The 27,046-nt window shown below is 42.6% G+C and overlaps 1 long non-coding RNA gene across 1 annotated transcript; it reads right to left on the reverse strand.

The window, feature by feature from the left end:
- Nucleotides 1-217: 217 nt before the first annotated feature.
- Nucleotides 218-22,444, reverse strand: LOC129325518 (uncharacterized). The gene is made up of 4 exons (XR_008596642.1): nucleotides 22,370-22,444; nucleotides 18,949-19,071; nucleotides 18,065-18,326; nucleotides 218-312 (listed from the first exon to the last, which is right to left on the reverse strand). It is a non-coding gene; the product is annotated as an uncharacterized LOC129325518 (long non-coding RNA).
- Between the last annotated feature and the right edge of the window lie 4,602 nt (nucleotides 22,445-27,046).

The following is a 27,046-nucleotide window of genomic DNA, read 5'->3' on the forward strand; positions in this document are numbered from 1 at the left end:
TGGGTGAGTTGGGTGTCCTTCGCAGGCGGGCAGTTTTGTAGGCACTGTGTCGCCACTTAAGAGGTTCATGGTGTTCTTGCTTGTAAGTGTTATCTCTATTATTAATAATGTAATTCATATGTATTATCATGTCTGTTATGTATGTTTAAAATGACTTCTGACGATTTTGTTTATTATATGTACTTCATTTTTATTTTTAGTTCAGGTTGTCTTTGTACTGTGACTCCTGAGGAAAAGAAATTGAAACAAGTTCTTTGCTGGCTCCTTGTAGAGTCGCAGGGGTCTTGGTACCCCTTTCTTCAGTCTGGACACCTACAGATAAAAGAAAAAAAGAATACATCAATAGTCCCCATTTTTTAAAAAATTAAATATGCTTTATAAACAGTTACAAAGTCAAGAAAAATAGCCAGTGGTACAAAATAAGTTTTCCACTACATACATTTAGAGTAACTTAGATATTGCTAACTCAAAAATATTTTTATATACAAATATATCTTCATTGATTATAAGTAAAGTACTATAATTTAGCATCTCTAAGACAGGTAATAACTTATATCTTAACATTATTCCTAACTACTATCTAAACTACTATCTATTCATAAATGCTTATAATTCTACTTCTTTTCTTTTTTTCTGTGGTAATATTTAGAATATTAGTGAGAAAAAAAATTTAAATATGCTTTTAACATGTTAATGATATCCAAGAATATGACAGTGAATAGTCTTTATAAATTGCTTTAGCCAAGAACAGTAAAGTGAAAAATATAAACAAAAACTTGTAACTGTTAATATTGTCCTTACAAAACATGTCAACATAACCCGTTACCCTCCTCCTCCCACTCCCTCCCCTGCCCAACCCCATTCCCCAACTCCCCCTCCCATATCACCCAAAGTAATAGTTCTTCCACTAAAAATAACTTCAACATTCAAACAATATTGTACTCTGTAACCGTATGGACATTTGCTATCGGTTACTGGGGAAAAAAACAAACTTGAGTACAATAAACTAAACAGTGGGAGCAAGTGCAGGATGCATCCAATGCCCCCCCCCTCCCCCAACATGTTACATTATTAATTTCTATTATTACAACCTCAATAATTGTTCCTTTTTTAAAGTTCCAGTTGGGCTTTCTGTTTAGTCTCACTGGAATCTTGCTGCTTTTACAAGGAGGCAAATCTTGAAGTTTTTTTAGCTTCTGTGTTGTTTTCTCTTTATCCATCAAGAGTTCTAAATCAATGTTCTTAAGGAATGCTGTACCTGTTTCCTTATCAGTGGCAGTATTGGTAGTATTCTTATGGTTTACTTGCAAGATGGTAAAATTGTTCCAATTGTGGTTCCCACCAGGCTATAATGTGATCAATCATAAACAATGGAAATTCCTATCCAGTATAAAACTCTGTGATATCTCAACTCATATCGGGATTTTAACAAAACCATATTTGGAAAGTAAACTAAACTCTCCTATCCCATGGTTTACATACCTACAACTGGCAAATATGGGAAATAAAATACATCTAAGGGATATTATGTTAAAACCAAAAACTCAATTTGAAGAACTCCTGGATACAGATAAAAAACAAAGACGTGGACTGATCTCTAAAATCTACCAAATTATCATGATTCTCCATAAACCAAAACATTACACCTATCAAGAAAAATGGCAACAAGACTGTAATACCCCGATCTCTTCTGACCAATGGAAACAGATATGGTCCTCCTCCACATTAAACTCCAAGGCAATAAACATAAAACTCCAGTCATTTAAAATTCTCACACGCTGGTATCTAACCCCAAAGAAATTATCAGTTATAACGTCGAAATACTCTCCTAAGTGCTGGAAAAATTGCGGCAATATTGGCACCTTTGCTCACCTTTGGTGGCAATGTCCCATAATAAAGGCATTCTGGTTAGAAATTCTAAAACAAATAAAGCTCATAACGAATTATGATATCCCATTAGACCCCCAATTAATCTTTCTGAACCTCTGGCAAAATCACAACATACCTCCCTCACAGAAAGATCTAATCAACAACTTATTAACCATAGCCAAATCCTCCATAGCCTACTTCTGGAAAAAACAAACACCACCATCAATATCCCATTGGCTAACCAAAGTTTGGGACCAACTTATTATTGACAAAATAACAGACAATATACATACAAACTCATCCTCGTTTAACTTTTATGAAAAATGGTGGCATTTTCTAGATTTTATAGATAAAACGGAAGCACATCCCCCGAATCGTCTATATCAAAAAATTCTGGACAGTTAGCTTTAAAGGCTTTTTATGTTAATTGCATTTTGCTTAATATTTACAAGTTGTATAAAAATGTGATACACTTACTACTATCCTGTAGTTAAGAATTTGTTCATTAGCAACTTCAATGTTATTCCACAACATTACCTTTTGTATTTACTGTTTTTCACTGTTTATGGTTGTTTATTATTGTTGTAAATATAAATAATAATAATAATAATAATAATAAAAATTGTTCCAATTGTCTTTAATCTGCTTTCTTCTTAATGTCTCTGTTATTTCTTTTAACTCTCTTCTTTTGTTTAAAACTTCTGTTGGTAAATCAGATAAGGCCAAAATGGGAGAGCACTTAAAGTTTAATGATCCTTTTTTCTTTATCAAGTCCAAAATTGTCTTTTTATCTCTCCAACTTGCAAATGTAGCCACTATATCTCTGGGATATTTTCTTTTACTCAGGTTGCGTTTACCCACACGATAAGCATCTGTTATTTTCAATTCTGTCCCCTCTTCCATAGCCAAGGATTTTATTAGCCAGGAGTTTAATAATGAAATAAGGTCTTCTTTAAATGTGCTATTTTCTTCTATGCCCCTGAACTTAATATTCAGCTGTCTGGCAGAAATTTCAAGCCTTAATATTCTATCTTGCAAGAGGATATTTTCCTTTTTTAAGGCTATAAATTCAGTTTGCAGCATTTCCCCTAATTCTACTGCTGTTTCAGCATTTCTTGCTGCTTCACTTTGTGCCGTTTTCAACTCAGCAAATTGTTCAGTCATTGAATGTAATAAAAGAGTTATCTTACTTTGCAATCTTTGCTCCATTTGTGTTAAAAACGAAGCACAGGAGGCGACTAATCCAGGTGGTGCGTTCAGAGGAGCAACTTCTTCTCTGTCGGCCATTTTGTCTTCTCCTATTAGTACACTTTATGTTTCTTCCAAGGCTTTTGAACTCGGGAAGAAGTCTTGTAGATTTTTAACCACCTTTGGCTGTTGCTTCTTTCTTTCAGCAGTCTGCTTGCCCATATTTTATTCTGTTTCTATGGGTTTGTTAGCTTTTATTTGGCTAAAAAAGGGAGAGGGGAGCAGAGCTCTGGCACTAAGCTTCCTTCTCCTCTCCCTACGAAGCCACACCCCAGAATACATCAATAGTCAAGACTTTCACAGACTTAAGAAACTGTACTTAGCCTGTATTATATTGCTCTGTTGCACCAGTTCACCACCACCCTTGTTCGTCTCCTTTTGTGGAGTTACAGATTGAATGTTTTTCACAATTTTATGATGCATAAAATAATTGCTTTGTATTATTGACTGGTTATGTTCATTGCTTTGCCCTTGTAATTGTTCAGTTTTGGTTTCCTTTGAGGGCTGCTCCCTTTGCTTTTTTGTGGTATTAGGAACAGAGCAGGTGGCAATGCCCATCCTCCACCTTAACCCAGCTGGTATTAGGTGTGGAGCAGGTGGCAATGCCCTCCCCTGCCTTAACCCAGCTGGTATTAGTGGTGGAGCAGATGGCAATGCCCACCCCCTGCCATCACCCATTTGGGATCAGGAGTGGAGCAGGTGGCAATGCCAACCTTGTGCCTTCACCTGGCTGGGATCAGGCACAGAGCAGGAGGCAATGCCCTTCTTCCCTTCACCCAGCCGGGAGAAGCAGCAGAGCAGGTGGCAATACCTGCCCTCTTCAACCTACCGGCATTAGCCACTGAGCAGGCTGCAATGCCCACTCTGTCTTCACTCTGCAGAAGTCAGGAGCCAAGCATGTAGCAATGCCTGCCCCTCCTTCAACCTGTCAGAATCAAGAACAGAGCAGGTGGCAAAGCCTGCACCCCCTTCACTCAGCTGGGGTCAGAAGCAGAGTAGGTAGTAAAGCCTGCTGCCCACCTTCACCTCTCAGGATCAGGCACGGAGCAGCAGGAAATGCCTGCTCCTCCCTTCACCCAGCAGGGAGAAGGTGGCAATGCCCACCCCCTTCACCTGGCTGGGATCAGGCTTGGAGAAGGTGGCAATGCCTGCCCCCCTTCACCCAGCCATAGTCACAGGAGGCAATACCCCCCTTTACCCAGCATGGAGCAGGAAGCAAAGCCCACCACCCCTTCACATGGCCAAGATCAGGCAGATCAGGCGTGGAGCAGATGATAATGCCCACCCCTCTCCTTCACCAGCTGGAAGCAGTGACGTAGGATGAGCAAATGCCTGCCTGCCCACCCTTCCCTTTCTAGAGCCTGTTGTATTTTCCCCCCACAACGGGCTTTGTTGCTAGTTATAGAATAGTGATTAATATGACATCTTTAGCAACATTGAACTGCCTAGTAGGAGTTTATCTATATCAGCAGACAGTACTCAATAGTCTAGTGTACAAACCGTGTCCTTCACCAAGGTAACTCTTTGAGCTATATCTTATGACATGGACCTATAATCTGGTAGAAAGCCCTGCTGATTAATTCAGTCTTGCTTAGTTTATAGAAAACCAGGAATGTTGGAGCTTTCCTGACCTCCTCAGGCAGACCACTCCGTAAGGTGGAAGCTACCACAGAGAAAACTTGTGTCTGGGCAGTGGTTGATTTAGCCTAACTACAGGGTGGTATCTGTAGAAGGCCCTGTTTATATGAGCAAAACTCTGTGAGAGTGAATCACACAACCATGAAATACATGGCCATTTTCTCCGCCAAGCCCTGAGTGTGGTTTGCTCATGGCAAAGAAGTCATATGAGGAATGCATCTTGCAAATGGACTTGACAATATACACTTTCCCCAAATAGGTAATGCTGTATACATGAACTGGGTCTTGCTGGAAACCTCCATCAATAACTACAGTTTGGGGTGGAAAGAAAAATAGTCCACCATTTGCCTAGAAGCTGTTAGAACTGATTCTTACCTAATGTTGAAATTTGTCAGAAAGATGTACCACTGCCTAGAGCTGAAAGACCACAGCCATATCTTAGCCCATTCTGATAGTATATACATAGAAAGGATCAAGATGGGTAGTGTATTAATCTGTCTGTAACAGTGTAAAAGAGCAAGAGTGCAGTAGCACCTATAAGACTAACAAAATTAGTGGTAGGGTATGAGCTTTCATGAGCCACAGCTCACTTCTTCAGATACTTTCATGGCTCATGAAAGCTCATACCCTACCACTAATTTTGTTAGTCTTATAGAGGTGGGCACAGAGCAGAAAATGGACCAACAATTGACACGTACTGGCCCAGTTCAGCGTTTGTGAACTGGAAGGTTGTGGGATGCTTGTTTTCCATGGATCCGATAACTTTTGGGCTGGTCAGACTGTCCATTGGTCCATACCTTTAAAGCACCCGTGCCCCTTGCTTGCAAGCAGCATTGAACTGGGCGCTCCCTACCGGGTTGGCTTCAGCTGACAAGCAGGGACTCCCCACAGCTAATGCAAGGCAAGGGGTTTAAAGAACCCATTTTTGTGCCCCTCGCTTGTAAGCAGCATGGAAATGGGTGCTACCCCACAGGGCTGGCTTTAGCTGACGGGCGGGGAGCTTTCTTCCTGGCTGGCCAGCTGAAGCAAGTCACACTGGGTTGCAAAGCACCCCTTTCTGCATGGTTTGCGAGCTGCGTGGAAAGGGGCACATTAACATTTAAACCCTCCTCAGCTTGCTCACGGGGACTCTCCTTCGGGTCAGCTGGAGCAAGGCAAGGGGGTTGCAAAGTGCCCTTTTCCATGTGGCTTGCAAGCCACAGGGAAAGGTGCACTGTAACTTTTAACACACAACCCCCCGTGGGCCAGTTGAAGCAAACCGAGGGGGGTTGCAAAGCACCCCTTTCCCCGCAGCTTGAGAACTGCACGGAAAGGGGCACTTTAACTTTTATATCCCCTCAGCTTGCTCCAGCTGACCTGAGGGAATTTCCCTTGCCAGCTGAAGCAAGATGCAAGATTTAAAGCGGGGTTTAAAGCTTGCAAGCGGCACAGAAATCAGTGCTCCCCCATGGGGCTGGTTTTTGCTGATAGCCCCCCCCCCAAATTGACGGACCACAGACCAACGAACCATTCCACAAACTGGGGTGGATCTGTAAAAAGTTTGTGGTCTGTGGTCCATGAAACGCGACAGACCATGGCCCAATGGCCTGTGGTTTTTCTGCAGTCTGTGTCCACCTCTACTTTTGTATGCAATGCTTTCCCTCACAATCCTTACACCCAGGGCATATTTTTATGTAGTTCTGATCCAAATTCTAGAGTTAGCACTGTGAATGTTTCATTCCAGATGGATTTGCAGGTCTAGGTAAACAGAGAGGCAATTTGAGAACAGTCCAAAATGCTTGGGTGGAAGCCTAAATATTTCAAAATATGTTCAGGGTCTTGTTTTACCACTTTCTTTTCTATCATTAGAACTGCAAGCTTCAATACGAACAATTTCAAATCCATTTAGGTACTTAGCACAGCACCTTGCAGTTAATATGGGATTTATTGGTAAAAGGAAGATGCCCCTGGGAAGTGTCTAAGTATGAAGGTGGCAGTTCTCTTTTACTGTTTGTACTTGGGTAGACCTTCTTGCATACAAAGACATGTTTGCACCATCATGTGGGAAAAGGGTACATGTGTGCAGCATGTCTTTTTTAAAAACTCAAAAGTGGCAGTGATAGCTACAAACCAGGAGGTTAATGCATGTCCCTTAAGTTCCACTTCAGTGGTCTTCCTTTATTCTTTTCAGCCCCAGGCAGATTGGGATGCATAGGAAAGCAGGCTTTCTCTGTTCAATGTTTGCATGCAGATCAGCCTACTACCAAGATCCTGGGGTCTGCTGTTTGCTGTGGATGAAATGGAGCCAACTACAGTGTGCATTCCCTTCCGAATTATGTTCTCAAGGGTGCAGCCTCACTACTCTAGGCCCAATGCTGTGTCCTCAGGGTTATGCAGCAACCCCCAGAAGAATTCCAAGGGCAACATTTTGTACTGAGTGGTGGATGAAGGCACTCATGTCATAACAAGTTAGCACACAGCCACAAGACTTGACATCTTGTGGTAGCTATTGTCAGGACTCTGCTAATTTCTTCTTGACAGTGAAAATGCAGCTCTTGGCAAGCCCTTGTTATTTCAGCTAAGGCTCATCAGCCATCCCTCTGTCACTAAATGCCTCATTATGTGCAATTAATGGACTGACTGAGAAGAGCTACAAAGTCTCTCTCCCTGTGAACTCACTTTGAGGCAGCTGGGTTACTTCTAGTGACTTTTTAATGTTGTCAGGTTCATTATCAAGTGCAGCTGGGTAAACGGGAAGAAGGAAAGGTGACGAAACTCAAGGCAAATAAGTGAGACACAATGCAGAACTTATGCAAATATGTTCTTCAAACTGATCCAGCCATGAAACTCTGCCTTCTGATGGCCCCAATTTGCATTTCTTAAAGGGACACCTACAAGCACATCACGATAGGTAGGCAAACTATTATTTATGATTAAATACCTGTGGCTTTAGAGGCATACACCACCCTTTTCAAATGGCTAGTCTCCTGTTCACTGTTTATTAAAAACAAATGCAGCAAACTGACCTAACGAGTACAACAGAAAGAAAATGAATAAAGATCTCTTTTTCCTGCTTTCTTGTCATATGTCAAATATTCACTCTTATAGTAATAATAACTGTGCTTATATACTGCTCTTCTTGACAAATTAGTGCTCCACTCAGAATGGTGAACAAAGCCAGTGTTATATTATCCACACAATACAGCTGCAGAGCAGGGGCTGAGAGGAGTGGCTTGCCCAAGACCACCTGCAGAGCTCATAGTAGCAAGCTGTAGCCCAATTACAGTTTTAAGAAATTCTTGCTGTTTATACAATACTTAAGGATATCACCTATCTGGAGAAAAAAAATGTCTTGTCCTTTTGTTCTGGATGACTCTGGTTAGGCCTGATTAAGATAGAGGCGTGCACTGCGTATCTAGTTAGCTTTCCTATATCAAATCATTTAACTCCTGGCAAGAGGTATACCACAGATTATGTTTTAGGTTTGTTACTGGGTATTGTACACAAGTAATACAATTATGGAGCCTCTGCTTGCAATCTGAAGCCTTTATTAACAGAACATATTTATTTAGCAACCTTAATATCAATTCAATCAACAGAAAATCATACCATCTATTATTACATAAATCATTTAAGGAAAGCAATTACGTGAGTCCAAAAAAGTATCTTACCCAAAGATAAGAAGGTCACAGGCAAGGAGCCCATGCTGAGAGGACACTCTCGATCAATTTAGCCTGTCATATTTTTAGGGTTTCAAAACCTTCTTTTAACAACAGTTGTATCAGTCCTGAGTTAAAGGCATGTACATTCTTGGCTAACCTCCTGTCTTATAACTTCAAACAGCAGACCAGATTATCTATATTTGAAACATCTTTTTAAAATATATAAAAATAGTTCATTCTTGCTTTCTCTTATCTTAATAAAGGCTATGTAAAATTAGTGATTACAAGTTTCTCATACATATGAATGTCTTTTGGCTCTCCACCAATACATCTGTCCTTGAGTAATATTTCTAACTTATATGGACTTAAGACTCTCCTGCCATCCTCAGACACTTTTTGCGTCTGGGTCTTAGAACATTTTCTGTCTTGATATGCAGCTCTTCTAATCGACACAAAGCCATACAACTCCACTGTTTCATGCTCCTCTCCAAGGTTGTTCTGGTCTAGCCCTCTCAACTCCATTTGTGGCCTGTCTATTTATAGGACTGAGCTAGCCCTGTTTCTGTGTGCAAAGGCATCTGCAATGACTTTCTCAACTGTTCTCCTATAAGTATAGGTATATCCATGATGCCCTTAATAGAGGTTTAGTAGGTCTTTATTTACCAAATACCAGGTGAAGTTATTTATCTCCAGGCAATGAAAAGTTCTACATACCCATTTCCTCCAGAGAGCCAGTTTGGTGTAGTGGTTAAGAGCATGGGACTCTAATCTGGAGAACTGGGTTTGATTCCCCACTCCTTTGCTTGAAGCCAACTGGGTGACCTTGGGTCAGTCACAGCTTCTAGGAGATCTTTCAGCCCAACCTACCTCACAGGGTGTTTTATTGTGGGGATAATAATGACATACTTTGTAAACCGCTCTGAGTGGGCATTAAGTTGTCCTGAAGGGCGGTATATAAATCAAATGTTGTTGTTATTATTATTATTACTATGCCTTTTTAATAGAATAAGACATTTTCCTCTAGGCCTATTGGCAACCTTAATCACTATTTTTTTAAAAAGAGCTCAGTGGAGATTAGGGTTCCCAGGTGCCCACCTGTCATGGGCTGGGCCAGCCCAAGCAGAGTAGTCAAAGTCCAGTCCAAAGTCAGAGCACAAGTCTAAAGCCAGGGGTGAGTCCAAAGTCCAAATCAGTAGGTCAGTTACCGGTAAGGTCAGGTCTAGATGCAGGCAGAGACAGGACACAGTTCAAGAGCTACAGGAGCAAGGCAAGGTTCAAAGGAGCAGTCACAGCAGGAGTAGAAATCCAACACATTGCTTCCACACCTCCTGGTCTTCTGTGGCTGCATTTTATAGTGAGGCTGGGCTTGCAGCCAGCTGCTTGGGAGCTATTCTGTGGTATCTCCTTATCACTATCTGCAAGCAGCTGGCATTGACCCAGGAGGTGTGCGCTTCGCCACCTCTCCTGCAGCCCCATACGTTGGCTTTGTCTGCAGCACTCTCTGGGTGAAGCTGGAGGTTTGGGAGTCCTTGGCTGTTCTTCACCTGTGTTGTTGGAGCTGGAAGGTATCGGTGCTTCTGCCTCGGCTGCTGGCTGTGGATGCTGACCAGCCAGCAGGTGTTATTCCTGATTACTGGCCTCTACTGTGTCAGAGTCTGCTGGTATAATTTTTTTCTGTGGGGGTAAGCTGGCGGGAGTAGTAAGCATAGGGCTGTGGAGTGCTTGAGGGCATCTCATGTTGTGACGGCACAGCTCCTGTTTCTGTGCTGGAAGCATCTGTCTCAACTGTGAAGGGCGGCTGGGGAATCTGGGTATCGGACTATAGGTTGGGCAATGAAGCATGCCTTCAAGGTCTGGAATGCCTGGTTGGCTTCTGGTGTCCACTGGAATGGCTCCCTAGGTCAGAGAAGCTGAGTTAGAGAGACAGCAATGGATGCAAAGTTGGGAATGAATTGCCAATAATACTTTGCAAAGCCCAGGAACTATTGTACTTCCTTCCGAGAGTGGGGGGTTTGCCAAGTCTGTATGGCTTCGACTTTCATTGGATCCATTTGGATCCCATGGGGCAAGATCATGTGCCCAAGGAATTCTACTGCTGGTAGATGGAACATACATTTTTCCAGTTTGGCAAACAGGCTAGGCTGCCATAGTCTTTGCAGCACGGTGCACACGTGCTGGGAGTGTTGAGCTGGGTTCTGGAAGTAAATTAATATGTCATCTAAATAAATGTTGACAAACTGGTCCAGGAGGTCATGAAAGATGTCATTCATGAACCCCTGAAACATCGACTTCCGGTTTGGGATCCATGGAGGTCTAACGCAGCTCAAAGTGCTGAGCTGACCGGGCAGCCGTTTTAATGGCCGGCGGGGCAAATCAAGCTTGCGGCCAACTGTTCTCAGGCAGAGAACAGGCATAGAATGCTCAAGAACCTCAGGGCGCGTTGATCTCGGGCGAGGGGGGGTCCTGCGCAACGGACTCTCTCCCGTCCCTTGAGGTCCCACCCGAAGACAGGTCGGCTAAAATCTCTGCGGCAGTCCTGGAGCCAATGCGGTTGGCATAAGACCCCCATGTCCAAGCTTCAACAGGGGCAAGAAGAGCTGATTAAGTCCATTTACATTCCAAGATAAAACTTCACACTCCATATTCATAACCTTGTTGCTGGTAAGTCCTTTTCATTGTCCCTCAAAAACTTTTCCATTTCTAATTCAGATTTGATGCGCTTTTTCACTCCTCCAAATTCAAAGGATATTCCTGCACTGCAGTTTCCGGTGATGCAGTCTATTCTACCACTTCATTCTCCTGCTGTCTGCTCTGTGCCTGATCCCGGCCTGGACTTCCCACTGTGGCACACTCTCTAGAGGTCTGGCTGCCTCATCTGGGCTTCCCTCCACAGCAGCGTTCTCTGGAGGTGCACCAGTGTAGGAAGTGAGTTGTCATGAATACACTTAGCCTTTTATATAGTAAGATGAGGATCAAACCTGAAAGACACACTCATTTTTCAGCAGAATGGCAGGGTATAAATAAAGTAAATAAACAACATATTGATCTCGGTTTTTGTTTATATATTTATTTTATTTATACCCTACTCTGCCTTTCTCCCCAGAGGGGACCCCAAGCTACTCTCAACATTCTTACCTCCTCCATTTTATCCTCTCCGCCCTGTGAATCAGGTTGGGCTAAGAATGTGTGACTGGTCCAAGGTGACCTAGAAAGCTTCCATAGCAGAGTGAGGATTTGAACCTGGATCTCCCAGGTCTTAATCTGACATACTAATCACAGCACCACATTGGCTCTTTGCAGTCTCTGTGTGCTCACAGGTCCTTCAGTACTATGCTTCATCTTCGAAATTAAGTCCTGGCACTGAAAACAGATTATAGGGGCCATCTATGGTAATCTTGAAACTGCTTGTCTTGTCACCCCAGCCATGTGTGTCCGTAATGCTTATTTTTATACAAATTCTATCATTGTCATACATGTAATGTATCTTATAAATAACCCTTACCTCTGTGGATGAAAGCATCAATAATTCTGCTAGCATTGTCTACCCCTTGCACCATATTTAGTTCGATGTGTTTGATCATTATTAGCTGAGAAGGGTACATAAAAGCACATGAACCCATCAAGAAGAATCTGAGCAAAGAGGTTTGTTTAGAATTTTAAATGAAAATAGGTTATTGTAAAGGAAGATTAGCAGAGGTAATAAAATGGGATAAGGAAGGATCAGATTAAGGTAGATTTTGTGCAAAGAGAGGTTAATACAGGGAGAAATATGGGTTAGTTTGAAGGAGCGAAGCTGTATACCCAAAGATGGTTTGTATTTCTAATGTATGACGTGGGTTGGAGGTTTTCCTTTTTCTGCCTACCTTCTTAATGAAAAGGAATCTATTGTGATCCCTTAGATATTGTTCTCCACTGAGAGATTGTCATAGCGAGTTGCTGAATGCACTAAGCCTCACCTCACAAAGCTCTTAAGCATGTGTCTAGCTTTAACCACCAGTGTAATCCCATTGTGCTTTTTAAATTGCTTGAAGTTAAGCATGTGCTTGAATGCTTTACAAGATTAAAACCAGGGTATTCAGACACATTAACAATTTCACAGAAATCAAATATTGCCTGGAATGAAAGAAAATCGGACTATTTTGCCACTTCCTGCTCCCTAGCAGCTTTTCAAATGCAGGCAAGAATAAGTGGCATGATTACAGCCTTCTAAAACAGTAGCTAGATATCATTTTTAGTGCACTTGATCTCCAATAGAACTCAAAGTAGCCCCTTGCTGTGAGGTACGAGGAATGTATGTGTGACAATTCTTGAAACTAATGTGCATAAGTAGAGCATGAGCGGGGTGGAGCCAGAGAGCAAAAACAAGTAGATCAGAAAGCAAGGTGGGGGAAAGGCAGCTTTAGCTCCATTCATGGGGTACAGAAAGACCTATGAGGTGAACACTGAGTCATTGTATAGTGTGTGGTGTAGGATTGCCAACAGACTCAAAGAAAAATATCCTGTCCCTTTAACAGAGGCTTAATGTGTGGGCATAGACTGTCGGAGCTTTTCAGGCAATTTTTAAATTTTTATTTACATTATTTATAGTCTGCTTTTCTCAGGGAGACCCAAGATAGATTACACAGTGTAAGTTAATGCAATCAATAGGATAAGACATCTAACTGGCACTGTAATAGGACTGGGATTGCAGAAATATGAAACAAAGCAGAAATATTAAACAAGAATGGTATTACATAAGAAGAAGTACATAGCACTGAGAACAAGCTAGTGTATACAGCAACAGATAGCACATAAAGTCCAAAGACCCGGTACCTTCCTTGAAACATCTCCTGAACCATGTTGTTATATATAGGCCTGTCACTTTTATAAAAAGGCAATCCTGAACAATTAGTTTGTGAAATGCCAAAAGCATGGAGGGCTTCCTGACCTCCTTGAGCAGGTCACAAAATTAGGGTGTGTGATGGACTGCACTTTTTAAAAGTTTAGAAGTGCTGTACAAACAGCTGAAGGACTCTGAAGGCTTAATTCTTCACAGAAACAGAGAGTCTTGAGTGACAGATGGCTCCAAGGAATCTGATTGGGTAGCATGAGGTGACCAGAAAAAGACTACTGAACTGGATGCTGGGGAGAGGGAAGTCTGACTTAAGCTCCAGCTGAGAGGGATTGAGTACTGGCAGTTTCGAGATTCAGCCCTGACTGAGAGAATTTTAACACAGACAGGAGAACTGGGGGAAGTTGGCAAGTTCTGCTGCAGCTGCCCTCCTTTCTGCTTATTGATTTGTTCTAGGGGCACCCTACTTTTTGTTGAAATAGGTGACTCAGCATGCCTTGGAAATTGGGGGCACTGCATGTCTCTCTATATGTATGTGTAAGTCTAGCAAGCTGTTACTCTCTTGTCTAAGGTGGGAACGCCTCCTTCTTGTCTCTATGCCTCTTGGGAGATCTCTCTCTCTTGCCTCGTGGTTCTTCAAGGAGAAGGATGTAACCCTCCATGCTCTGCCATGAAGGTCTTATCCACAGACTCACATCTCAGCCTTACCGCCTATCTCAGGCAGTGGTTTAGATTTAGGGAATGTAACTCTTTAGATTAGGAAATGTATGATATGTGCCCCTACAAAGTTTATTTTGGGATGCAGAGCTTTTCAATTTCCCCTAATATTTGTGCCTGGCTTTGCGAATAAGGAACTACGAACTGTGAATAAGGAACTGGGAACCAACTTCAGCTTGGTGACAAACAGGGAGTTAGCTCCGAAGAGTGAAGAGATCCCTGGTCTGGTGTGGTTAGAAAATGCCTTTGGAGACCTTAAGAGTCAGTCAAAAACTCAAGACGAGTACTGGTGCTTCAAGAGGAGTAGTTTAGGAACTGGAAATAGGGTACCAATCTTCTTAAAACCAAAAGAGTAAGAGAATACTTACTCTTTCTTACTTACAGGGAAGCTGCTGCTGCTGCTTCCCTGCCACTTTGTTTCCAAAGGGCTGTGCAAAATGCTTGGTTTTTTTACTCTTTGCAAAGCCTGAAACATGCTTTGGAGAGAGGGAAAAGCAGCCATTCAATCCTTTCCTGGCTTTTCAAGCCAGGAGGAAAGTGCAGTGTTACAATGTTGCAATGCTACAATGTTACAACATTGCTACACTTTCTTGCCTTTGAAGAAAAAGAGAGAGTGTGTGTTTGTGAATACCCCAAAGGAAGAAGGGAAAACCAGCTATTTAGCCCTTTCCTTGCTTTTAAAGCCAGCAGGGAATAAGCAAACTTCTACAAACATGGGAAGCAGAACAGATACTGAAACGCTTTAAAGTTCCAGACAGCATTTGAAAGCAGCAAAACTTTTCTTGCATGCAAGAGAACTGTTGCTCCTTTCAAACAGCTGGAGCTTTTTTCAGCTCATGGGGGATCCCCCTCCCATCAGCTGAAAAGCAGCGGGGTGCACACCTCTACTGCAGAAAGCTCATCTCCAGTTGCCTAGGAAACTGATTGATCAGCGCCAGGCTGTCTGCAGTGATGAACCGAAAATGAACCAAACGAACAAGCCTAAAGTTCGTCCCAGTTTGTCAGAAATGGTCTCTGATGAACCGGTGGTTCGTGACCCATGAACCGGCCAGGTTCATGATGAATTTTGGTTCGTATTTCAGTTCGTGCCCATCTCTAATATCAAAGACAACTGAAGTGAAAATCATCCAAAAAGTGAGTTATACCAGGCTGATATTTCTAAACACTTGAAAATTAATTTGGAAGAAATGACAGTCTAAGTTAAAGCCAAATGACTGTCTTAGCATTAGAAGTGTAAGTGTGGAAAAATTTCACTGAGCTAAAAATCACTAACCTGAAGTTTGAGTGAAGTAACTGTCAGCAGAATCTAGCCACAAGTTGTATAGCCATGAGGTAAAGTTTGATATAGTGCTCCTCCTACACAGTCCAGATTGCCTTTCTTCTACTGAAGAGATTTTTTCCCCCATTGTGCCATATACAAAGGGAAAAAAGTCAACCTTCTTCACAGTAACCCATAGGAAAACATAAGACAGAATTTTTCCCTTCAGCCCTGGCATCTTCGTAATAGTATTCAAGCTAGAAGCATCTTCAGAGCTTTGTTGTTTCTTAGTTGGAGACGAGAGCTCTTAAGATTGAGTTTTAATGTTAAAAATATGCTTTGAACTCTGAAGGGGTGTTTTTGTTTTGTTTTTTTGGTGCATGTGCATATGGCTTCTGATAGAGATACTCATTTGAAAGGGAAGAAGAAAAACTTCCACTATTCCCTCTTGGTTTGTGTCACTGTTTGATTCTGATGCAATGCAGTTTTATGAAAGAAATTATCATGGGAAAGGGAAGTAAATGTTGCTCTACTGACAAGGACTTGTCAGCCTTGTGCTTTAGTCTTAGGGAAAGAGTTGAATTTAATGATTTTTTTATGTGCCACTCTGAAACTCCAGACAGAAAACCCACAAACACTCTAGTTCCTTTCACTGACTGTCATTGGGTAAGTATCCTAGATCTGAACATTTGGAAGAGGTTATGCATCCTTCAGATCTACAAGGAAGGTCTTGTACCAAGGAACTAGTCTTTTGACAATGTGAAACCAGATGCATTTCTTTAATTATGAGTCTACCCCACTAGACTCAGAGGTTGGAAGGGTTCATCATAGCAGCAAAAAGTATATATGTGGCAGTGCAGCCTGAAGCAGAGTTAACCTTTCAGAGTTCATTGAAGAAGGCTGCGACTCTGTTTAGGGTTGCATTATAAGCCACTTTCCTTCCATACAAGCTTCCCCTCACCCCATCATGTACAAATCATGTATCGACTGAGTTTTTGACGATATTTTGTACTTCAGTTATGGTTTGCTTTCAAAGAAATTCTATAGTTTAAATACACGCTGAAGGGAGGAGGGGAACTGAAACTAGTTGTCAATACACACTGTGTCCCTATCATGTTTGAGGTCGGGAATAAATCCAATCCTGCCCAGAAAATAAAGGTGGTGATGGAGGTGGAGAGAGACTTATTTCAGAAAACTTTCCAGTAAAGACTTGAAAGTACTAGGCAATAGACATGGGCATGAACAGCATTACGAACGGAAAAAACCCACGAACAGTCCGTTGGTCTGTTCGCAAACAAGCCATTTGTGAGCCCCATTCTAAATGAACAAGTGGTTGTTGCAAGCCTTCTTCGTTGCCTTCGTCAGCCATTCGTCAAGCCAGACAGTCTGGCGCCTTTCAATCAATTCCCCTGGCAACGGAGGCAGAGACTGAACTCTGTCTGAACTCCTTCTGCCTTTCCTTCTGGCTTTAACCCTTCAAAGTACTTCCAGCAGAGTCCCGTTTTTGCCACTGTGAAAAGAAAATGACAGCAAAGGGGGGGCATGGATCATGCCTTTCCTGGGGTGCAATCTCACTGAAACTTGGGGGGTCTTTGGAGAACAGTGAGGACTATGTCCCCTGCGAATTTGGTGGGTATTGGACATTGGGAAGGTCAGTTTGGAACCCCTCAAAGTAGCTTTCAGCAGACAGTCCCGTTTTTGCCGCTGTGAAGAGAAAATGACAACAAAGGGTGCACCCATGCATCATGCAAATTTGGTGGGTATTGGACATTGGGAAGGTCAGTGGGGTGTTTAAAGGGCCCTGCCCCTTTCATGTGGCAGAAAAGGGCCCTTTAAACTATCAGCTGGCAGGCAGCAGAGGGGAATCCCCCCTGCCACCTACCAGCTGATAGTTTAAAGGGATCTTTAAAGGGCCACGAACAGTGAACATGGTCATGTTCATTACTGTTCATTGTTCGCTGTTCATGGATGGCAACGAACAACGAACAGCTTGTTTGGGGGTTTTTTCCGTTCGTGCTCATGTCTACTAGGCAATGTGTTTGTATATATAAAAACAGTTCCAAACATTATAGCTCTTTGCAAATCTCAGATAATGCAGTCAGCCAGTTTGGTAATAATAATATTATAATAACTTTGCTTATATTCCACTCTTCTAGACAAATTAGTGTCCCACTCAGAGCGGTGAACAAAGTCAGTGTTACTATTATTCCTCAAACACAGCTGAAGAACTGGGGTTGAGAGGACTAGCTGAACTGAAGGCCACCTGCTGAGCTCATGGGAGTAGCAGACTTCAAACCAGCAGAATACTGATTTTTAACCCAACCATTTAACCACTATGGTACAGCAGCACTCACAGCAGGAAAACAATACACCCACAGCCTAACTTTGGGAGTAGGGTTGCCAGGACCTGGAGTTCCTCGACAGGTGATCCCCAGGTCCCTGTAGTCTCCCGGCGGAGGATTGGGAGCCAGTACTTAACCCGGCTTCTTTTCTCCATGCGCACGCAGCACACACATTCTCCCGGCTTGCGCCATGATGTCACTTCCACAAGTGACATCATCATGCAGGGTTGCTGCTGCTGCTTGCTCTAATTGCCGCTGCTGCTACTAGCTCTCACCATGACCCACTCTCATTTGGCACACAGGGGCCGCGGTGGCGAGAGCTGGCAGTGGGCAAGAGGCGGGGAGAGCACCCAGGGAGTGTGCTCCCCGCCAGCCAGGTAAGTGGGCGCATGATCCCCCACCCCGGGTGGGGGAATGGCAACCCTATTTGGGAGGGGGGAGCAATTTGCCTTCAGTGCTCCATCCACCACTGCCTCTAAGCTCAGGGGGGTTTTGAGAGAGCAAAAAAAGATTTGTTTACCTGTATCAAATGTTTAAGGCAGTACTGGGCCTATGCTCTTTTCTCAGGAAGATTGGTAGTCAATTAGGGAAGAGTCCACTCTGCCCTCTTTTCACAGAGACTGTTGCTGGGGTCAGAGCAGGGGGTGAGCCAGGCCTTCTTTCAAAACCTTTCTTTTTTGTACACCAGGCTCCAGGATGGTGAAGCTGTTGCAGTGAGTGAAGTGAGTACATCATTCAGGGTGCAGAAGTGGGGGTGTTGGAAGGGTACAGAAGAGGAGGTACTGAAATAAGCAAAATGGGAGGGTAAGCATTTGAGCCCTTCTCCCCAAATATGCTGTTCACATCCATAAAATCTCATGAGCTTTGGTAATAAATTGGCTGGTAGCCCTCAGAAGAGCTTTGTGCATCAGGTGAACAGGAAGAATAGCAAATATTTCAGGCATGAAAGCCAGTTTGGTGTAATGGACAGACTAGAATGGGGAGAACTGAGTTCAAGTCCCTCCTCAATGTTGAAGCTCACTGGGTGAACTTCAGCTAGGGTTGCCAGCTCCAAGTTGTGAAATTCCTGGAGATTTGGGGGTTAGAGCCTGGAGATGGTGGGTTTTGGGGAAGTGAGGGACCTCAGCATGGTAGAATGCCATAGAGTCCACCCTTAAAGGGGCCATATTCTCCAGGGGAACTGATCTCTATGGCCTGGAGATCATTTGCAATTCCAGGAGATCACCAGTCATCACCTGGAGGTTGGCAACCCCAACTTTGGCTAGATGCTGTCTCTTAGCCTCACTTGCCTCACAGACAGGGTAATAGTGGAATGGCACTTGACATGTGTTTCCACTTCATAAAGTCACTACACAGCCAGAATTAAAATCCACAGAAGTTTTGAAAGGATTCAGAAATAAGTACTGTATATACCCAAGTTCTGCAGCCGATTCTTGTATGCTGCAGTCACCCTTTCAGTTCTTGGCAGTCTACACCATGGAAGAAGATCACCAGATCTTTGGGTATGAAGTTTGGACGGACAATCTTCTACTTTCAGAGACCAAAAAGAGAGTTTTTAAAGTGAGCAATTTGTCTTGTGTAAGTACTAAGCTTTGGATCCAGTGTTACAGCACAAAACTACAGCACAAAAGCTGCTGTGCAGATGTGTTCCAGGAAACTCACATCTCTGGCAAAACTAAATTCCATACAGGTACAAATCCCGTGAATCCACTAAGTTGCAACCCAGCACCTGTGAAACCTGATTTTATGTGGGTGTCTTAATAGAAAAAATGTAAAGGCTAAGTACTTGATTATTTAATGATGTGGGTGATTTAAATATAATAGAGTCTGCTGAAAAGGATGTGCTCATGATAGTGCTTTATACAGCCAAATAACTATTAAAGGGCTTTTGGCCCAGATGCTAGGCTATCCACATACAGCATGTGCATCGTCCTGCTGGCAGCTGCATTGGCACGCACATTCTGCTTAAGTATAGCTCAGTATGCTGGCAAAGAGCTTTGAAACATTGTGCTGGCCTCATGGAGTGCCCACATGGGTATTTACGTCTTGATGGAGTCCGTGTGATTCCTGTCACATTTAAATCAGTCCTAAGTAGCCAGGAATTGCTGGCATTTTTCATACCATCTTTTGGGTTTCATTGAAGATTTTAGAGAAGCACAGGGCTTTTCATTGAAGCAATGTTACATAGCTATTTTTACAGAGCTTCCTGTGCATCAAGATCCACCCTCTAAATGATACTACCCACGCTCTGATGTGAGAATTACTCATTTCATCTTCAAACATATACTAAAATTGCAAATGAACCTTTACAAATGATAAAGGTTTGTAAAACAAACCTCTGGTGACAGCTATACAGAAGATATGTGAGTGAAGGTGAATGAGAAGTTAGATCAAGTGTGCTACATGTGCTTAAAACAAGGAACTTGTAACAGACTTTGAAAAAGGGTGTAGACAGGGTTGCCAACAGGCCTGGATAAAATATCCTCTCCCTTTAATAAAGGTTTAAAGTGTGGAAATAGGCAGCTGGAGTTTTCCATGGCATGTAGGTAAATAACATTACTGGGTAAATAATATATCATTAAGCCTCAACAAAAGGGACAGGGTATTTTTTTCTCTAAGATGTTGGTAACCATTGTAAAGTATACAAGCAGTCTCTAGGGGACAGCTTTCTGCTTTGCATGTCCTTCGGTCTTGGCCCTGCAGGGCTCTGTTAGCTGGTGACTGCTGGCAGGGATCTGAGGGTCAAGCTAGACATGCAGATTTTTAAAGAGTTGGGTCTGGGACAACTTCGGTTCCCTGCAGCCACACAGCAGTTTTAGGACATGGCTGTTAAAAAGTAAAGGAGAGCCCAAACATCCTCAAAATGCCTCTGCGAAGGGGAGGAGGGAATCCTCCCTCCCCCCTCAAGCCATTTCCCATGTCACAATAGCATGGGGAAGTCCCCCCCCCCCTGTTTTTACTGCTCTATGTGCACAGAATACTCTATGTGGAGCAGAAAAACAGGGAAAAAACCTTCCTCCCATGCTATTGTGAGATGGGAAAATGGCTTCAGTGGGGAGAGAGGAGACAATAATAATCACTTGTAAGGACTTCATAGATAATGTATACAAAGTATAGCACTCCTGAATGTGCTATAAATCAGACTATGATGATGTTCCATGTCCACTTTTATGTTTCTAGATCTCCTTCTACCCTTGGTTGAATAGCCTCCTTGCCAATAAGTGCATAAAAAGGATATATGTTGGTTAGGAATTTTTTGTCTAGGGAAAAGGCAGCCAGTAAGAAACCCAATAGAGTATTGCCCCAACACGGCATTCATGGCCAATGGACTCCCTGGTATCTACTTTCTTCTTCCACAGAACATCTCTTCCTGCAAGCAAACACCATATCCTCACTTTCCTCTACTTTACCGGAGCAGGAGTTATTACAGAAGATCTCAGAGGCATTATTTTCTGTCTACAGGGAGAACCCATTCAGAAACAGCAGCTTTCATCATAGGAAGATCCTTGACTTGGAACCTCCCGATATTTTGTAACTGGTGCTAGCCTCCATGACTGCCATTTTGTTGTTGATTGTACACTTCATGAGGAAGCCATTTTATGGTGGCACCTACAACCTGTTCTCAAAATTACAGAAATGTCCACAGGCTCAACAAGGTTTGGAAAGCTGACAATAGAGGCTTTGAAAATGATGGCATTCACTCATTATTAGATTCATGCTCAATTTTAGGACAGACAAAAGGAAATACTTCATGCAAAAACATACTGTCCTTACAAAATTCACAACCACAAGTTTGATGGAGGCTGCTAAACAATGCTACTGCAGACAATAATAATGGATGAATGCCATCACCATCATGCCTTCTTCTGAACCTTTTAAAAGTAATTTGCCTGGCCAGTGTTCAAAACAGGATGCTAGATTAGATAGATGTTGGATTGATCCATCAAGGACAAATCTTATACTAATTGTATGTGGTTCCAAATCCAGACTGGGAATGGAGACAGAAAATAGTGACTCACTGACTCACCAAAGATCAGGCATTCATGTGGAAGTTTGACTCCAGGTCCCATCCTTGGTTCACTGTGTCATATTGGCTCTGTCTGGCTTCTGTGTTAGTGGGCAATAAACAACTATGTGAGACACTCTACACCATGGTAAGAGTGTACACTATTGTTTGGGTAATACTTTAAGCAGATGTAGGGTTGATGCGTGATACAATATGGATCCAACTGGCTGAACGCATGTAACTACGGTTTTAAATTAGCACTGCCATATGGTGAAGAAACCCACAGTTACTTTTGGCTGGTTTAACAGTTTGAGAGCTCAGTGTTCAGTAAGTTAATTAAAATTTGTAGAATCCAGTCCCAACAATAACTGTACAGAAACAAAAAAGGCAGTATATGTACTGAAATCCAGAAGCATATGGTCCCTATAAGATAGCTCATCTAGAAAAGTTTTTTTTTTAAAAAAACCCTGCACTCCCTATCACTATTGCAGATTGTGAAAGGTGGCTGAAGATGGATTATGTTTTTATTTATTTAAAGCAACTCTTTTTCTGGTGGATGATTTAGTTATGTTTTCTCATTCCAACGTGACACCTACACTGCATTCCTTGAAAGCAACTCACAATAGGTGAGACTTCAAAGCCTGGATAATTAAAGGCATATCCTGTCAATTAGTTCTAGTACCAACATATAGATGGGTGATAGGGGGGTTTGTTCCTTTTTTAATGGTGAGGGCTATGTGTAGGAGGTTCAGAAATTGTAAGGGGAATCTAACTGTTTTCATGCTAAAATTTGCTGGAAACTTTTGATGATTTAATTACCTGTACCCAGCACTCAATAACTGAACCAGCTTCTTCCAGCCCCAGAACACACATCAAGAGAATAATGGAACCTGCTAGTGAGCGAAGAAAAAAGCAACGTGAGTATGCCAAAAAGGTTTAAAATCAAAATGCTTCTTTTTGGCTTTGCTTTGTTAATCACAATAACAACATGCTACGCCTGTTTCTTCTTATATAAGATTCTATTCTTACAGGCTACAGGAAAATCAGATATTTTAAAAAATACCTCACAGTAATGTCATTCATGCATCATTATGAAAAAGACAAATTAATTCCCATCCGTATAGACTTGACAACACATGTTAAAAACATAGCTAGATTACTTGGTGAGGTGGATACTTCCCCCATCCTCCCACTGACTGAGCAAAGGTTGAAGACTTCCTCCAGCCTAAGGAGCCTTCCTGTAACTTGTGGCTCTTTCTCTAAGGAAGAGGTACTTGTTGGAGGAAGGCTCCTTGGAGAATAGTTCGATCAACCTTATTAAATGTAAGGTGAAGGGGGAATGTATTTATAATATCCAGTACAAAAATTATGTACTAGATATTATATTTTAAAATGTAAGATTCCAGTTATATTTTAAAATGTAAGTTGCCAGTCTGTTTACATGTTTTAAAGATAAAATTGGAACACCATCCTATGGAAATGCTTAATATAGAAGATCTGGTATAAGAAGATGACTTAGGTACATTTCGCACTCGGTTTTTAGAGCGCGTTTGTACCTGTTCCACATCCCATGTTTGCAAGGTTTTCACACTTAAAAGCAGTCATGGGATGCAGTCCTGCTTTTTGTCTGCTGTATCCCCGATTTTTCCCCCTGCGGACATACCCCGATGTTTTTTTAAGTTCGCTGCCGACTGGCAGCTGGCCCGCATTTTGCTAATGTGAACACTTTTGCCCCCTTTTTGCTTCTTCCCCCCCTCTCCTTTTCCCTGGGAGCTGATTGGTTTGTGCAGAATTAACCACTCCCACCCTCCTCAGCTCTCTGAACTCCTTGTCCACCATTTTTTTTAGTAAAGCGAGCTGGGGGTCATAAGGCTGCTTCTTCGTTGGTTTCCTTCCTCCCGGTATTCATGCTCTTTTATTTTTTTTCAAAAGCCAGGAATGATTCCTAAGCTTGCTGCTAATTCCCTGCTAGCTTTAAAAGCAAGGAAAGTGTTAAATAGCTGCTTTCTCCTTCCTCCCTTAGGGTATGCACACACATTCTTTTTTTTTTTTTAAGACAAGAATGGGTTGCAACGTTGTAATGTTCCTGCACTTCCTTCCTGGCTTTAAAAGCCAGGAAAGGATTAAATGGCTGCTTTTCCCTCCCTCCCAGGCATGTTTCAGACTTTGCCAAAGAGGAGAAAAAAACCCAAGCATTTTGCACAGCCCTTTGGAAACAAGCCTCTGCTTCCTGGGAGGAGATGAATTGGCAGCATTTTAACCCTTTCCTGGCTTGATTTAAAAAAATGAGAGTGGTACATGTTTTCCCCCAGAACTCTGCCACCAATTGCCTCTCCAGTGGGCAGGGGACAGCCCAATCAGCAAAAGGGGGGGAAGGGTTCCAACATTGCAACGTTACTATGCATGCTCAATTTTTTAAAAAAAGGTGTGACGTGAATTGCAAGGCCCCAAAAGCCCAAAATTGCAGCGAGGTTTTGAAATGAAGCACAGACACCAAATCGAAATTGCAGTGGACAGTGTGAAATGAACAGGTGCAATGCCGAAGCCACTGCGATCGGGGCAAATGCTCATAAATGGTGGTTTAAACCGTAAGTGCGAAAAGGGCCTTAGACTAGATAATCTTCTCAATTCTTACGACTATGAAAACAGCCAGTTTTGAATAGTGGTTTAAGTGCTGGAATAAGATCTGAGAGGCCCAAGTTCGAATCCCTGCTCTGCTGTGGAAGCTTAGTGGGTGGCCTTGGGCAAATCATACTCTCTCAGCCTGACCTACCTCACAGGGTTGTTCTAAGGGTAAATGGAAGAGAGTAGAATAATGTAAGCCACTTTGGTTCCCATTAGGTAGAAAGTTGGGGTGTAAATGATGTAAATAAATAAATGAAGATTTGATCTTGTACTTCTCAGGATCAAGTCCTATATGGTTTACCAAAAAGGTACATTGGGGTACACAGTCAGTTGTCAAGTTCATACAAGAGTCTTTTGCCAGATGTACACTTGTTGGAAAGCTACAACTGGCAGGTCTTCCTTCTTGCACTCCTTGATGGTCATGACCAGAAGTGTGCGCTTCAGGTATCCGATTTGAGTTAAAAACCCGAATCGGGCCCAATTTGGAAAGATTCGGTATTTCCGAATCAGGGCCAGTATGCTGGCCCCGATTCGGAAATACCAAAGTGGATATTTCCGAAGTAATTCGGATCACTTCGGAATATTTGGAAATCCGAAATATTTGGAAATCCAAGAATCGCCCATTTGCTGGCTGTTTGCATTTGCAAACAGCTAGCAAATTTCTGCAGGAAGCAAAAGCTACCTCCTCCTCACCCCTCCCATCTAGCCCCAAAAGGCGGGAACCTTTGTGTAGGAAACTGCTGTGATGCCCTGTGTTGTGCCCTCATGCGGTGTAACCTAAGGGTGTGAAAGAAATAGGGTTTTTTGCCTGCAATTGTGTTTTTGTGATTCTCTGATGTGAAGTGACCCGGGGTAAAATTGTGTGGGAGACTTCCGTGATGCCCTGTGTTGTGCCCTCCTGCTGTGTAACCTAAAGCAGTGAAAGAAATAAAGTGTTTTTGACAGCAAATGTGTTTTTGTGATCTCTGATATGAAGTGAGCTGTGGTACTGTTGTGTGGGAGACTGATGTTGTCATGTGTTACAGTACTGTGCCTTTACAGTTGTTAAGTTGCTAAGGGAATTGCAATCAATTCCCTTAGCAACTTAGGCAGGGATTGTCTAAACTCTCTCTGAACTCCTGCTGTTGCCCTGGAAACCCCAATCTAAGCTCAATTTAGCTTGATAGGCAGGTCTTCCTTCCAAGTGTGGACTGGAGCTCCAAATTTGTTATACGAGGAAAAGATCAGGGGGGAGGGGGTCTCCCAGCTCTGGCTTTCAGGGAGAGACAGCTGCTGTTAAAGAGACAGGGTGAGTGCATTGGAGCTTGAATTTTCTTTGTGTGTGGTGGGATAGGGATCTACCCTTTCAGGTTCCAGGGCTGCTGCCAGGCTCTGGGCCCAAGCTATTATTTATTATTGGTACCTTTCCTGCTGCCTGCTCAGGTAGGGTTTCTGGGAGTGGTGCGGTAGGGATCTTGATGGCTGGAGGAGAGCCTGCTGGCCCTCATGAACAACAAACGACAAACATGTTCGTGAACAGGATCATGTTTGTCAATGTTCGTTGTTTGTTTTTCATGGATGGCAACAAACAATGAACACCGTGTTCATTTTTTTCTGTTCGTGCCCATGTCTAGTCATGACAGAACTCCAACACAGGGTCTTTGTTTGGGCTGAGCAAGATTCAGGTCCAGTAGCACCTTTTTTGAGAAAGCTCACACCCGAAAAATCTAGTTGGTCTCTAAGGTGCTACTGGACCTGAATCTTGCTCTTCTACTCCAGACCAACATGGCTACCCACCTGAAACTATCTTCTTGGTTTGGGATAGCAATTAAAAAGAACAAGACAGAAACTTCTACCAGAAAGTCCTTTGTAGAAACCAATTGTTCTGATCAACATGAGGGTGCATTGATCTAGGAGGAAGGGCAGCTCTTAGGGTTTATAGGTAATTAATATCCACAGTGCAAAAGTCAAATATTAATTTTTGAATGCTAACGTATTTTCTTTTTCAAACACTCTTCTTCCTCTCTTTCTTGTTTCGTCCAATTCTTCCAGTCTGTATTGTTCTCCAGTATTCAGTTATCCTGTTGCCTGATGTGCCCAGTTGCTAGGAAACCTATTCCCTTTCTATCAATAGAGCTTGTTTTTTTTTCCCCCTATGGCAGCATCTTCTCTTCCAACCTTGGGCTGCTTGTTGCCATGGCAGCAACCCTCCTTCCTTCCAGTGCACTCTCTTTCTGATGTAACCCCCTAAGACCTAGTGTCATTGGTTGAATGTTGACTGGTTGCCTTTTCTTTATGAATCCCAACTCTTATTCCTGGCCTTTCTTCATTGTTTCTTTCTCCTGAAATAGCAAAATCTTAAGAACACTGATGCTGGAAGAAATAAATTTTCTACAGCTGTTACTGCCTATGTGCTATGAACTGTGATGCTCCAAACAATTCTTCCCAAATCTAGTTAACTACAAAGTGCACCTGGTCTGGTGAACTGTGGTTAAGACAGAGCACTCTGTAATTGTTTAACACAGCAGGGCAGGTTGGTGAACATGTCAACAATTTGAATAGAAGCAATGAGTTAGCTTGCATGCCCAAGGCTGGGGCAATATAGCTCACTGCTTCCATTCAAACTGAAAGGGGAGAGAAAGGGACTAGTCTGACCAAAGCCAACTGAGTTGTGCTTTATTAGCTAGGTAACTAGAGTTTTGCATTAAATCTTTTTGCATTAGCTGCCTAAACCAGCTGCTATGGTTTTACTTACATAACTTGCAGAAGCAAGTACTAGGCCAGAGGTCCACAATATAGTGCTTGTGGGTGCCATGGTGCCCACCAGCACCTTTCCTGGTGCCACCAAGTATTTGTAGAAAGGTGAGCCTTTTAAAGTTTTTGATATTTATG

Source organism: Eublepharis macularius, chromosome 3, assembly GCF_028583425.1.
Source record: "Eublepharis macularius isolate TG4126 chromosome 3, MPM_Emac_v1.0, whole genome shotgun sequence".
NCBI lineage: Eukaryota > Metazoa > Chordata > Lepidosauria > Squamata > Eublepharidae > Eublepharis > Eublepharis macularius.